The sequence below is a fragment of the Rosa rugosa genome, chromosome 7, assembly GCF_958449725.1.
Source record: "Rosa rugosa chromosome 7, drRosRugo1.1, whole genome shotgun sequence".
In the NCBI taxonomy this organism is placed as follows: Eukaryota; Viridiplantae; Streptophyta; class Magnoliopsida; order Rosales; family Rosaceae; genus Rosa; species Rosa rugosa.
Window position 1 is genome coordinate 25,169,799 of NC_084826.1, and position 14,945 is coordinate 25,184,743.

The following is a 14,945-nucleotide window of genomic DNA, read 5'->3' on the forward strand; positions in this document are numbered from 1 at the left end:
TGGATGAAGTTCCTTGATTTATTAGCAGGTTCTGTCAACAATATATGCGATGCCTTTAACTTAAAATTTCAAACATCATTTCCTTTCCTTAAACTGTTGAGCATGATCTGGTAATGGATTACATATATACAACAAAACTATTGTATATGCAACATGTATTCAAGACTAACTACTAAAGGAGAAAAGAAGGGAGAATATAAAACGTAACTTATGCAACTCTCATATAAAGAGGTACATTATAGACCAATACAGAAGAAATGAAATACACACACACATAAATACCAAAGAATTGCGATGTTTTTACATTGTTTAGGAAAGCTAATTTCTACATTACTCTGTTTGCAACTAATCATTTCATTTTTCGGTCCTTTGCTTTGTCCCTTAAGCAGGGTGATAGGTCAGTACTTGTACCATTATATGATTAATAGATTACAACTGGTTGTTCAAACAAAACTGATGTTTGTGAGACCACTAAAATGATGACTAGTTGAGGACTTTTTTGTGAGACTCACTTTTCGATCACATTTCTACAAATCAACCATTAAATGTATAGATAATTTTTTTTTTGAAAGGTGTATAGATATTTATGCAATTTTTCAACCAAACTAAAAATTGTTAAAACATTCATGATCGTAGTTTATTAGTTATGAACATGGACGGTTCATGTTTGACAGATTTGGTTCGTTCATTGATTTGATCTAGTTCGGTACCTTAACGATTAGTAATTTGGAAGAAAATTTTCAGAAGTGATCTACTCATGTATACATAGACAGCTAACAGTTGGTTTGCCATAATGTAATCGAAAAAAAGTGGGTCTCTCAAATTGTCGATTAGAAAGTTCTCAACAAGTTCTCATTTTAGTGGTCCTCATTAGAAAGCTCTCTTCTGATAAATAGTTAATCTAATGCCGTTTTTAATTGTTTCAGACTTTCGGAACATTATAGATAGGATTAAAGACAAAGTTTCAAGCTGGTACTTAAATATTCTTCTCTTACGAATGAATATAAACATGCATGAAAACTTTGACCCGATGATATTGTTATGTTTGAGAAACCTTGTGATTATTATGCAGAACCACTCAATCATGGAAAATTCAAAGGTACTGGACTGTTTGCTATTCAACTATTTTTATTTTAGACCATTGGATTAATAATTTATCCAATGGTCTTGAATATTTAAAAGGTGGGTAACTGGTTTACCCCTTAGCCAGATTATTAGTTCTTAATTATGGAATCTTTTCTTTAAAAAAGAAAAAAGTTAGTGAGTCTTTTATTACTAATTAACTACATCATTAGTTATCTTTCCGTTATGTCACTGCTATATCAAAGAAAATAGAGTCATCAGTAGAGTGCTCTTTGCTAGTTGGTGCCTAATTGAATACAGTTATTTGGTAGAGACTCATGATAGTATTTCAGGATGTTCTCTAGATGCTTATTGTAATAAGGAGTTTAGGCTCAATGTCCCCTATTGTATTCGACAGTTTCATTAATCAAGACTTGAGAGCAGCTGCACCAGCCGTTTATTCAAAAAAAAAAAATACTACATCATTAATACTTTCCTTAACCAATTATAACTTATGTTTATCTTGAGTATTTTATCATGAAATAAAAAATTACTTATATGATACATTATGTTATCTTGTAGATGTGGAAATTTAATTCTATTCGGGTACTTATTCCACCTACGACTATATTTACTAGGTTATGAACGAATTTACAAATGTTACAATAAATATGTTGTTCTAGTGATAAACCTTCATTGTAGAGCAAATAGAGCTAGCATGTGTCCTCACTAATATAAAGAGGTTCTCGAATGTGTAATTGAAGCATTATATATCTTGTGTAATGTCCTTCATTGATAAGATAATTACATCTTTGACAACACATATAAACGATATAAGGATAAGTGATGAAAAACGTTGTAATAAATGTCTTATTTGTGATCATTACTTTGTTTAAGACCATATTTACATGTTTATCAATCATTTTCAAATTATGACGAATCATACAGAAAGTCGTGCAGATCATCCTTCAGTTGGTACAAAAGGCGACACATATATAGTTGGAACATTCTTAAAAACACCATGAGATCAAAGCTTCCTAGTGAAACACCATTGTCTCCATGTTGCATCTTCAAAGTTCCTGAGGTGTTCAGAAGACAAAAACCAAAGGCCTATAAACCTGATATGGTCTCAATCCTACCCTTGCACTAAGAAGGTAAACAAGTAAAACAACCTGTTTCTGTGTGAGAATACGGAACGGGAACTAAGCATGGATCATGATGGGGAGAGAGAGAGAGAGAGAGACACAAGCATGTATAGTGGTTCACCTCCACCATAGCGAGGTACCGGCCGACCTCCACCATAGCGAGGTAGCTCGGGTGTCGGACTACCGGATGCATGTCGTGGTTGGCCCCACCATGGCTTGTGGGCCCCGTCCGAGGTCGTTGCTTATGCTTAGCGGTATGTGATATAGGCGGTATGTACACAACCCAACCCTGGAAAATGTGAAACGTTGGTATTCACATAATCTTCTCTTGCATCGTAGCATAAGTTTGAAATAAGCTTTGATCCAATGCATTCTTGAATTTGAGAAACAAGCTCGCAAGTTTTATGCAGAACCACTTGATCATCTTAACCACAATGACTTCATAGTGTTGGCGTGAGTCACTCTCCATAATTGTAGGAATTGTAGTATAATTAGGATTGCATAGTTAAGGAGAATATTATGTATACTTTGTATATGTACTCCGTCTTTGGAAAAGATCAATACATAAGAAATTCCCAAACTTCCTCTTTGCCTTTGTTCTGTTTGACTTGGTATCAGAGCATAGATCCGTTTGGACTGTGTTCGTTTGTTTCCGCTGCAAATTTGTCTTTGTACTCTTTAAGAGTTTGTCGTTTGTCTTCGTCCTCTGTTCCTTTTGCTCTAAAACCCTAAAGTTTGCAACACCTTGCCATTAGCCTCTCCTTTCTTAGCCGTGTCAAAGTTTGTGATTTGTGGTACTGTTTGAAGAAGAAGAATGGCAGATTTGCCCCTTAGTTCGCTGTTCAATGGAGGAAACAAGGGCTCTCCTTCCAGCCCTCATGATGTTGTAATTGTTCAGAACATCAACAATCAAAGGTATCAACCAAGTCAGAATTATAACAGGGGAATAGTTTCATTCAACAGTCAGGTGAATTGCAACTATTGTAAAATTATTGGCCACTACAAGAGTCAATGCCTCAAGTTGCTAAGACTCAACTCTAATAACTCCGATTGGAAAGGCAATAACATTGGTCAGAAAAGCAAGGCGGCAATCCAACTGGTGCAGGTGCAAGAACTTGATTTCTATGGCGTGGAGGGCCAAGATCAAACTATGGGTAATGTTTCCCTAGCTCAGAAAAATCGAGGTAAAATTGGTGTTGCTTTAAATGTTTCTGGCTTTACTGGTAGTAATACATGGATTATTGATTCAGGTGCGTCTGATCATATGATCTATGATAAGTCTTTCTTTGTTAAGTTGTCATCCCCATCCATAACACATGTCTCTAATGACAATGGTGAGTCTTTCCCGGTCTTAGGAATTGGGTCTGTCCAAGTTACACCTTCCATTACTCTTCATAATGTTCTCTTTGTACCATCTTTGTCTCATCATCTCTTATCTGTGTCTTAGTTGAATACACAAAACAAATGTTCTATAACCTTTTATCCTATGTATGTCATCTTTCAGGATCTATGCACTCGGGTGATAATTGGCAAGGGAGACCTGAGGGAGAGACTGTTTCACTTAGATTGCATGTACGTAGGACAGACACAAGCACCGCCAAGTCTGCAAAACCCTGTTGCCCCGACATTGAGTTCTGATCGGTTGAATGAGTTGTGGTTGTGGCATCGCCGTTTAGGCCATCCATCCATTGGAGTTATGAAGAAGTCCATGCCCTCTCTGTTTTTGGGAATAAAGGAGTCTAGGTTGCATTGTGAGACTTATGATGTAGCTAAGAGTCATAGGTCTAACTATCCTTCCAGATTTCATTCTAGTACAATGCCATTTGAATTGATTCATTCGAACTTATGGGGACCTTCCAAACATTAAACCCTTTCTGAAATGCATTATTTTGTTTTATTCATTGATAATTTCACAAGATTGACCTGGGTTGTTTTAATTAAGTCAAAAGACGCAATCTTCTCTGCCTTTACAGCTTTTCATAATCTAGTCTGTACCCAATATGATGCTTGTATTAAGATATTTCGGTCTGATAATGGGGGGGGGGGGGGAGTTTGTTAATCATTCATTTCGTGATTACTTCCAATCTCATGGAATTGTTCACCAAACCACTTGCCCACAAGCACCAGAACAGAATGGGGTCTCTTAGCGGAAGAATCGTCATTTGTTAGACATGGGTCGCGCCCTTCTCCCTAGTGCCAATATGCCTAAATACCTTTGGGGAGAGGCAGTGTTGTGTGCCTCCCATCTTATTAATCGTCTCCTATCTTCCTCTCTTCAAGGTCGTATTCCATTTGAGGTATTATCTAGTTACGTCTCTATCCCATCTCTTAATATCCTTCTTGCTCGTGTCTTTGGTTGTGTAGCCTATGTCCATCTTTATAAGAACCAACGTTCCAAGTTAGATGCAAGGGCTCTCAAGTGTGTCTTTATCGGGTATGGGACTCAGCAGAAAGGATACAAGTGTTATCATCCTCCCTCTCAACGATTTTTTGTCACCATGGATGTGACATTCAGTTAGGATACATGTTATTTTCCACCTTCTACAACTCATAGTCAAGGAAAGCATGGTGTTTTTTATGAAGGACAATACCAAACAGGACCAACGATCGATTGCTTTATCTCAAACGGTCAATCGTTTAGTGAAGAGGAAATGTGCAGTGGCCCAGAAACCAACGACACTCTTGAGAAAGAGAAAAGGCAATTGCCGAACAAAGCATTGCGAGTTTCGAAATAGAAAAGGCAATTGCTGAATCGTCTACCCTTCGCCATACAACTGCCGAACAGAGCATTGTGAATTCCGAAACAGAAAATACAATTGCCGAATCGTCTACCCTTCAAGAAGAAGCTCCTAATCATTCAGTCTTTCCCTCTTCATCAGTGGTCTCCCCTGTTCAATCTTCATATGAGGTACGTAGTAGTTTTCCTTTGTCCCATAACCCACCTTTATCTAATAGTGTTATCCTTTAACTGATTCTACACATGTTCAAACATGAGTCTTACCAGAACGGTCCAATCGTGGCCAGCCTGCCAAGAAATATGAACCAAGTTTGTGTGCTAAGACCAAATATCCTGTAGCTAATTATGTGTCTACTCATAGGTTGTCTAAACCATATGTAGCCTTTGTGAATCAATTATCTTCTATGTCACTTCCTAGTAAAGTGCAGGATGTAATGAAGGACGAGAAGTGGACAAAAGCAATGGCTGTGGAGATGGATGCACTTGAGAAAAATCAAACGTGGGAGTTAGTATCACTACCTCCTGGAAAGAAAACAGTTGGGTATCGATGGGTGTATACAGTGAAGCACAATTCAGATGGTTCGGTGGACAGATATAAGGCAAGGCTAGTAGCGAAGGGTTATACCCAGAAGTATGGTGTGGACTATGATGAAACTTTTGCACCAGTAGCAAAGATCAATAGAATCCGAGTACTTCTGTCTCTAGCAGCTAATCTTGATTGGCCTCTGCAACAATTTGATGTTAAAAATGCCTTCTTGCATGGTGATTTGAATGAAGAAGTATACATAGACTTGCCTCCGGGATATGGTACTTCCACTGGAGTCAAGGTGGTGTGTCGTTTAAGGAAGTCCCTATATGGCCTCAAACAATCTCCAAGAGCTTGGTTTGTCGATTCACGACATTCATGAGGAGGATTGGGTACAGGCAGAGCAATTCAGATCATACCCTATTCCTTAAGCATCAGAAGGGTAAAGTTACAGCTTTAATTATTTATGTGGATGATATGGTGGTGACAGGTAATGATCTTGAGGAGATTAAGAAGATGCAGAGTGCATTGTCAGCAGAATTTGAAATGAAAGACTTGGAGAGTTTGAAATATTTCTTGGGAATTGAAGTTGCTAGAGGAAAAGATTGTATTATGTTGAGCCAAGGTACTACCCAAGGTACTTTTTATTGGCTTTTCTTCATCTACCTCGTTTTAATCGTCCAATATAATTCCGATTTAACTACATCGTACTTTCTTTTCAGACGAGGATTTCAAGGACACTCAACAATTGGCCAGATCTGTGATGGATGGCTAGTTGGCTACAATATGTATGGATGTTTTCTTATGGTCAAACCAGATCTAGCAAAACAGACACCATGGTAAGATACAATCCAACAACTTCAGTGATAGCTAAATTTATAAGCTATTGATTTTCCTTATTCTCCTGTAAATATGTCAATCGTAGTATAGAGAAATAAGGGTCTCCCGCAGAGGATTAAGTTCAACTAAGTGCTTCAACAAAAGTCACAAAAAAAATGACTGCAGCTCCTGCAGAACAGCAGTCGAAAAACAAACTAAAAACCTAACCAAAACAACCCAGAAAAATATGAAAATTTACAGAGACGTACTAGACACACAAGGCGTCCAGCACACAAAGTTTGGGAATTTTTGGATTTCGTTTACTTTGAAAGTAAAATACGTGAAAACAGAGGACAGAAGGAGAAACGAAACTGAGACAGATTTGAGATTGGTTGATATCAAGATGATGAAACTAGCTAGGAAGGAAGTATCCACCTCCAACAATCACACACAACACACTTTGTCCAATTTACTTCCAATTAACTTAGTTGAAGACGCTCAGATTGGCTCGGTACGCTTGAACACAACCTATTACCCTTTCTTACTTTGTACGCTAGGCAGGAAGTGCTCTACACCTAGACTATTCCCAAGCAGTGCAACCTAAAGGTACGTTTATTAGATTAAACATGCAGAGATCATTAAGTTTGAAAAGAGTTTGAGCAATCACTAGGCATCGCAAATAACTTAGAGCCTTGCTAAACCTAGGGTTTTGTCTACTTGATAGTGAAAACCACCAATTACTTCTCTAGACAATTTGAGGAATCCAACTATTGATCCAGGCATCAAATAATCAAAGTATTAGAACCCTAGCATGCATACTAAGTAGGCCTCCAAAGCATACAAACATAGAACTCATCAATGAGAAATCGGTAAACAAAACCTCAACTTTATTAATTGGAAAACAAATTGAATGTCAAAGCATGTTGTGGATCATGTCTAGGGGCTTCAACTGCCCCCTAGCTACTGGAAATTTAGTTACACATAATGGAAATCAAAAACACAGTTGAGTTCATGGAGAAAGAAGACAACAAAAACCAAGAAATAGGAAAAAGCTGATCGGCGATCGATCTCCGGCAGGCAGCGATCGATCGTTTTCGGTGATGGTTGCAATCCTTCTTCTTTTTCAGCTCTTGTGCGTCTCTCCTCTTCCGTATGTGTGATGGTCCGTTTCTTCCACGTCCAAGGAGAGATTTTATTCAGTTTGTAACTCTTTTCTTCTTTCCTTTTGGGACTCTAATTCCTTGGCTTCCACGGAAAGCTCCTTTATTAATGTTCTGATTGATTTTGGATTCATTGACATCCTTCTCTCCAATAAGAGCAGCCAAGAGAATTAATTGCTGAATATCTTTTTCTTCATGCTGCCGTATGCTTCCTTGATTCATCAAGATTCCACACTTCTCCATTATTTGCACATATCTCCTTCCTTTTGCTCGTATTTCTTTCCTTGCTTTGGAAAACCTAATAAACATAAAAACAACTAAATTAACCAGAAAATAAGATAAACTAACAAAGTAAATATGGGAATTACCAACATTATTATCGCATAATTATGCTCCTATCAAATACTCCCACACTTAGGCTTTGCTAGTCCCTAGCAAACAAAGAACTAACTAGAACAAAAGACACGGACCTAATGTCTTCCAAACATCTCAGAGAATTTATAATCCCACACGTATGGTCAACAAGATTCACACAACCACATGTCAGAATTCATAACCTCACTTAAAAGCTAATTTATTTTGATAACCATAGTGCTAAAGTTATAATACATGAACAATCAAACTAGTGCAACAAAGGAGAACCAACTTATTCATGTGTCAAACGAGCGTCAACTCAATTCCTCACAAAGATGCTCTCAATTTCTTTTCACTCATGATTTTCTGACTTGATGTATAAGCATATATTTCACTCAAGTTATATGTGAGAGGAATGATATAATAAGACAAACAAATAGCTCACATATGATAACAAGAAAGAAAGGCTTTTTCTGAATTTTTTTTTTTTTTTTTTACATATGATCCCACGATTGGAATGCCAAAACTCGGACGAAAGGCCAGTGACACCATATGCTCACCCCTCCACACAAGTCTCCACAAATCGAATGCACAACTTCAAAGATCAAAAAGGTCTTTATTCAAGGTTATAATGGGGCCAAGGGTTAAGGTTAAACGAAAGAAAGGATAGGAAATTCAAAGATCCTAAAGAACCTAGTGGAGCACTAGAAGAACATAAGAGATAAAAGAATCTTGAAACTCTTCAAGGTAATCAATTTTCGAACACATGAAGCACGCAATTTTTTTTTCCAAGGCCAGATGTCATCTTTTTGGGCCTTTGCTTCATTATAACCTCAACAGCTACAACATGAATGTATCAAATCCAAGGAAATATTTTGCTTTTCGATTCTTTTGATTTTTCTTTTCAAGCATTCTTTCTCTTTCTTTTTCTTTTTCGGCTATCACATATTTTTTTCTCTGTTTTTTTTTTTTTTTTTTTTTCGACAGCGATAAACACGTACTCTTTTTTTTTTTTTTCTTCCTTGGATCGATGTACAATGAACTCCCCCACACTTGCTTACAAAAGTACCTTGAACATACATGTATCTCTAAAAATATTTGCTCCACTAATTCCTTAGAATAGGGTAAGGATAAATCTATACTAAGCTTAGGGTTAAGGAATTTGTGGGTGATGAAACAAAAAGGCTTAATGTAGGCTCAACGGGGTTAACTAGGGGATTGCACATCTTGTGTGCATAAAAGGGACACAGGTTAATTTGGCTATGGTGGTGATCCTAGTGCCTTTATCCCTTCCCATCCATCATGCAATTCAACCATACGCTTCAAGAGGCTTTGGGGCAAGTTCTAGCATTTGTCCTTATAAAATATGCAAGTCGAATCCGAGTCTCAACCAAGATGAATAAAAGATGAGATCATGCAAAATCCTCGTCAAGAAAATAAGATGATTCTATACTAAGCACTCAGAAAAGAAATAGCACATATACAGGCTCAAAAGCTCACAAGGGTTTAAATCAAGTTTAACCTGTCATAGCATGCATCCATCACTTCTCAAATATCACATTCATCCAACCATCAATGTATATAAATCAGGCACAATAATCATCAAAATCTATTAACAATTATTTGAAATCAAGAATCCAACACGTGCCTGCAATCCTTTTGTGACCAACATATCAATCCGAAAGTTCATGCTCATCATAGAGTTGGAAGACTCCTAAGACTCAAAGAAAAATAAAACCTAAAACTAGACTCTCTTTTTTTATTATTATTATTATTTTTTTTTTTAAACAATGAATGACTCAAAAACAAATTGACAAATTTGTATTTCCCTCCCCCACACTTAAACTAGACATTGTCCTCAATGTATGGCAATATAACGCACAATGCACAAGGAAAGCATAGAGAAAGAAAATACAGAAGAGGGCAAGTAGGAAGATAAGAAAGGTTATAGAAAAGCTCCCCCTTGTAGACCTCCAGTTGTTCACGACCTTTGGAGAGGACTGAAATTAGACACCATCTGCAAGGCACAAGACCTTGACTTCCACAATGGAAGCTCCGTGCTATATGGACTCCAAAAGGTCGCAAATTTGCGCAGGTTCCTGTTTTGCTGGACTGACCTTTCTGTATTCAAATTGGAACTGGGAACGCAACAGAACTCCGAATCCAGTTCTGTAAAATCGTACAGAAACTAGACTCAGAGAGCTTTCTATGCATATATGGCACGTCTCCTGGTTCCATCGGAGCTAAAAACGGCAGCCAACCAAAGTTGACTGACTGCGCAGCCAGCACTCTGTTTTCGAGCAGGAAAGGGAAATTTCCTAGCCTTTCTTAATGGATACACCTGCACACGCACAAAACACATTAAAACGAACTAACAAGAATCAAATTAAAAACGAAAAAGTTTGGGTTGCCTCCCAACAAGCGCTTGTTTTAACGTCCTTCCAGCCTGACGTGTACCAAGAGATTTACTCAAGGGGAGGGGGTTCATGGAGGGGTACATCCTCCACTTCTTGCTCCACAAATGACTCATAGTAAGGTTTGAGTCGATGGCCATTGACCTTGAATTTCATTCCGGTCTTTTCACTTTGAATTTCTACTGCACCATGATGAAACACATTAGTAACAACGAATGGACCAATCCAACGTGAACGAAGCTTACCAGGGAATAATTTAAGGCGGGAATGGAAAAGAAGGACTTTTTGTCCAACAACAAAAGTCTTCCTCATTATCATCTTGTCATGAAATGCCTTAGTCTTTTCCTTGTATATCTTAGCACTCTCATAAGCTTCATTGCGGATTTCCTCAAGCTCATTCAACTGAAGTTTTCTATGCAAGCCCGCAACGTCCAAGTCCATGTTAAATTTCTTTACCGCCCACCATGCTCGATGTTCCAACTCCACGGGTAAGTGGCATGGCTTACCATAAACAATTCGGAAGGGTGACATGCCAATGGGCGTCTTGAAGGCAGTCCTATAAGCCCATAAAGCGTCATCTAATCTCAAGCTCCAATCCTTCCTATTGGGTGCCACGGTCTTCTCCAAGATTTGCTTGATTTCACGGTTGGACACTTCCGCTTGCCCACTTGTTTGGGGATGATATGGTGTAGACACTTTGTGGGTGATATTGTATTTCCGAAGGAGAGCTTCAAAGGTCCTATTGCAAAAATGCGATCCTCCATCACTGATTATGGCTCTTGGGGTCCCAAATCTAGAAAAGATGTGAGCTTTAAGGAATTCTGAAACCACTTTAGCATCGTTAGTCCGGGTGGCTTTTGCCTCCACCCATTTAGACACATAATCAACTGCAAGTAGAATGTAAAGAAAGCCATATGAAGAAGGGAATGGACCCATGAAATCAATGCCCCAAATATCGAATATTTCAACACTTATGATTGGAGTTTGAGGCATTTGATCCCTTGGACCCAAGTTACCTGTACGTTGACATCTATCACATGTCTTGCAAAAGAGATAAGCATCCTTGAATAATGTAGGCCAATAAAATCCACATTCAAGGACCTTCAAGGCAGTCCTTTTTGCTCCAAAGTGTCCTCCACAAGCATAAGTATGGCAAAAGGTTAGTATAGAATGAAATTCAGATTCATGGACACACCTTCGTACCAATTGATCTGCGCAAAACTTCCATAAGTATGGCTCATCCCAAACATATTGCCTTGAGGTTTTGATCAACTTATCCTTTTGAGCTCGAGTGAAATTGTTCGGAATTAGCTTGGTTGCCTTGTAATTGACGATGTCTGCGAACCATGGCTCAAAAGAAGAAGAAGAAAATTTCGGGTACCCTGCGAGATCGATCGTTTTGCTTTCTGAACCTGAAAACGATCGATCGTTGAAATGGGCGAGATCGATCGTTTTCTTTTCTGACCTCTCTGTCTGAGCCAACGATCGATCGCTAGAAAGGCTGAGATCGATCGTTTTTCCTTCTGATCCCAATTTTTGTATTTCAAATAATTGCTCGTCTGGGAAAGTTTCCTTCAATGGTAGTGCATCTTCTTCCTCCTTCGAACTATGCACCAACCTACTCAAATGATCAGCTACCACATTCTCACATCCTTTCTTGTCCTTGATCTCCAAATCGAATTCTTGAAGGAGGAGAATCCATCTAATTAACCGAGGCTTTGCTTCCTTCTTTGTAAGTAGGTACCTAAGAGCTGCATGATCAGAGAAAACAATAACTTTAGTACCCAAAAGATATGAACGAAACTTTTCCAAAGCAAAAACAACGGCCAATAATTCTTTTTCCGTGGTGGAATAATTGAGTTGAGCATCGTTGAGCGTCCTTGACGCATAGTAAATAACATGAGGGATCTTTTCAACTCGTTGGCCCAACACAGCTCCTATGGCATAATCAGATGCATCACACATAAGCTCAAAGGGAAGGCTCCAATCCGGTGGCATGATAACAGGGGCCTCAGTCAACATCTTCTTTAGCTTCTCAAACGCCTCCATGCACTCATTGTCGAAAACGAAAGGTACATCGTTTTGAAGTAGTCGACATAACGGTCTTGTGATCTTCGAGTGATCATTGATGAAGCGTCGATAGAAACCTGCATGACCAAGAAAAGAGCGCACCTCCTTCACGGATGTGGGAGGTGGTAAAGAGCGTACAAGATCTATCTTTGCTTTGTCTACTTCTATCCCTTTAGCAGATATAATATGACCCAAAACTATACCTTGTTGCACCATAAAATGACACTTTTCCCAGTTTAAAACAAGATTAGTTTCTTGACACCTCTTAAGAACTAAAGATAGATTAAATAGACAAGAATCAAAAGAGTCACCGTAGAGAGAAAAATCGTCCATGAAGACCTCGATGATCTTTTCAACCATATCAGAAAATATGCTCATCATGCACCTTTGGAATGTCGCAGGGGCGTTGCATAGACCAAAAGGCATCCTCCGGTATGCGAATGTCCCAAAAGGACATGTGAAAGTTGTCTTTTCTTGGTCCTCCGGGTGAATAGCAATTTGATTGTAACCGGAGTATCCGTCCAAGAAACAATAATATGCATGACCTGCAAGTCTTTCCAACATCTGATCAATAAAAGGCAAAGGAAAATGGTCCTTACGTGTAGTCGTGTTGAGTTTGCGGTAGTCAATGCAAACCCTCCAACCGGTTTGAACTCGGGTTGGAACCAATTCATTGTCTTCATTCTTCACAACTGTGATGCCAGAACGCTTAGGTACAACTTGGACCGGACTCACCCATTCGCTATCAGAGATGGGATAAATGATGCCCACATCAAGGAGTTTGAGAACCTCCTTCTTGACTACCTCCATCATAGGCGGATTGAGACGTCTTTGGGCCTCTCTTGATGGTTTGGTGCCTTCTTCTAAGAGAATTCGATGCATACACATGGAAGGGCTTATTCCCTTTATATCTGCTATGCTCCATGCAATTGCTGATTTGTGTTCCCTTAGAACTCTCACCAATTTCTCTTCCTCATTCATAGAAAGATTGGCTGCAATGATGACTGGTAATGTCTCATTCTCTCCCAAAAAGGCATACTTCAAGTGTTCGGGCAATGGTTTCAGTTCTAATTTGGGTGCCTGGATCACAGAAGGAGCAAGTTTTTCATCAGTTAATGGAAGAGGAATGAATTTAGAGTTAAACTTAGCTGGGATATAAGGTGGAGCATCAAGGGCAGCAGCTATTTCAAGCAATTCCTCATCAAAAACCATAGAAGAAGAAGCAGCGATTTTTATGGCAAACGACAAACGATCGATCGCTGCATTCCCTGCGATCGATCGTTTCTGGGAGCTTAAACCAAGTTCCAATGTTTTCTTGAGTGGGTCTTCCCCCACACTTGCTTCAAATGTGTCCTGCACTAAAAATTCAAGAGCATCGATAGAAAAACAGGAATGAATGTCACTAGGGTACCTCATAGCTTCAAAGATATTGAAGCTTATAACATCTCCATCGAATTCCATGGTCAAGGTTCCTTCGAAGACATCTATCTTTGTGCGAGCAGTCCTCAAGAATGGACGACCAAGAATGAGTGGTAAGTCATATGGCACAGGCTCGGGTTCCATGTCAAGCACAAAGAAATCCGCGGGGAATATCAAATGATTAACTTGAACCAAGACATCCTCTACAAGACCCTTAGGAAGAGCTATTGAGCGATCCGCTAATTGGATAGTTACCGGTGTTGGTTTGAGCTCACCTAGATTCAAAGACTCATAGACAGAGAAAGGCATTAGATTAATTGAAGCACCTAAGTCTAATAAAGCCTTACCGAACCTTTTATCCCCAATTGTGCAAGGGATTGTAAACCTTCCGGGATCCTTCAACTTAGGAGGTAGCTTTCTCAAGAGCACAGCGGATACTTCTTCACTTAGAGCAACGGTTTCCTTCTCCTTGTACTTCCGTTTGTTAATGCACAACTCCTTGAGAAATTTAGCATATCGCGGTATTTGCTTTATAGCATCTAAGAGAGGGATGTTAACTTGGACTTTACGGAAAGTTTCCAAGACATCCTTCTCTTCTTGCTCTTTCTTAGAGCTCATGAACCTGCGAGGAAAAGGAATACATGAAGTAACCAACTTAGGAGGATTAGGATCTTTTACCTTTGGAGGGGAAGAAACATGAACATTCTGATCAACCCCCATGAGATCGATCGTTGGGATTGGAGAGATCGATCGTTTGGCTTCTGAGGTCATAAACGATCGATCGTTTAGATGGCCGAGATCGATCGTTTTCTCACCAGGGACGATTCTCTCTTCCTCCTTTGAACTTCTCTGCGTCTCCTTCTCTTCTTGATCTTTCTTGGATGTTCTTTGGTGCCCAGAGATTTCTTCCAATTGTCTACCACTCCTTAGAGTGATTGCATTAAGCTCAGCCCGACGTCCATCCCTTGGATTTTGAACGGTTGTGCTAGGGAGGGTGCCAGGAAGTCTAGTTTGCATCTCTGTTGCAAGTTGCCCAACTTGCCTTTCCAAATTCTTGATGGATTGACCATGCTCTTTGAGTTGAGATCTTGACTCTTGTATGAAGGATGCAGTGTCCTTTTGGAATGATGCAGTGTTCAAAGCCATCTCCTTCACTAGTTCTTCCAAGGACTTGCTTGAGGATTGTTGAGGAGGATTTTGTTGATAGACTTGCTGCTTGGCCCCTTGTTGGAATCCAGG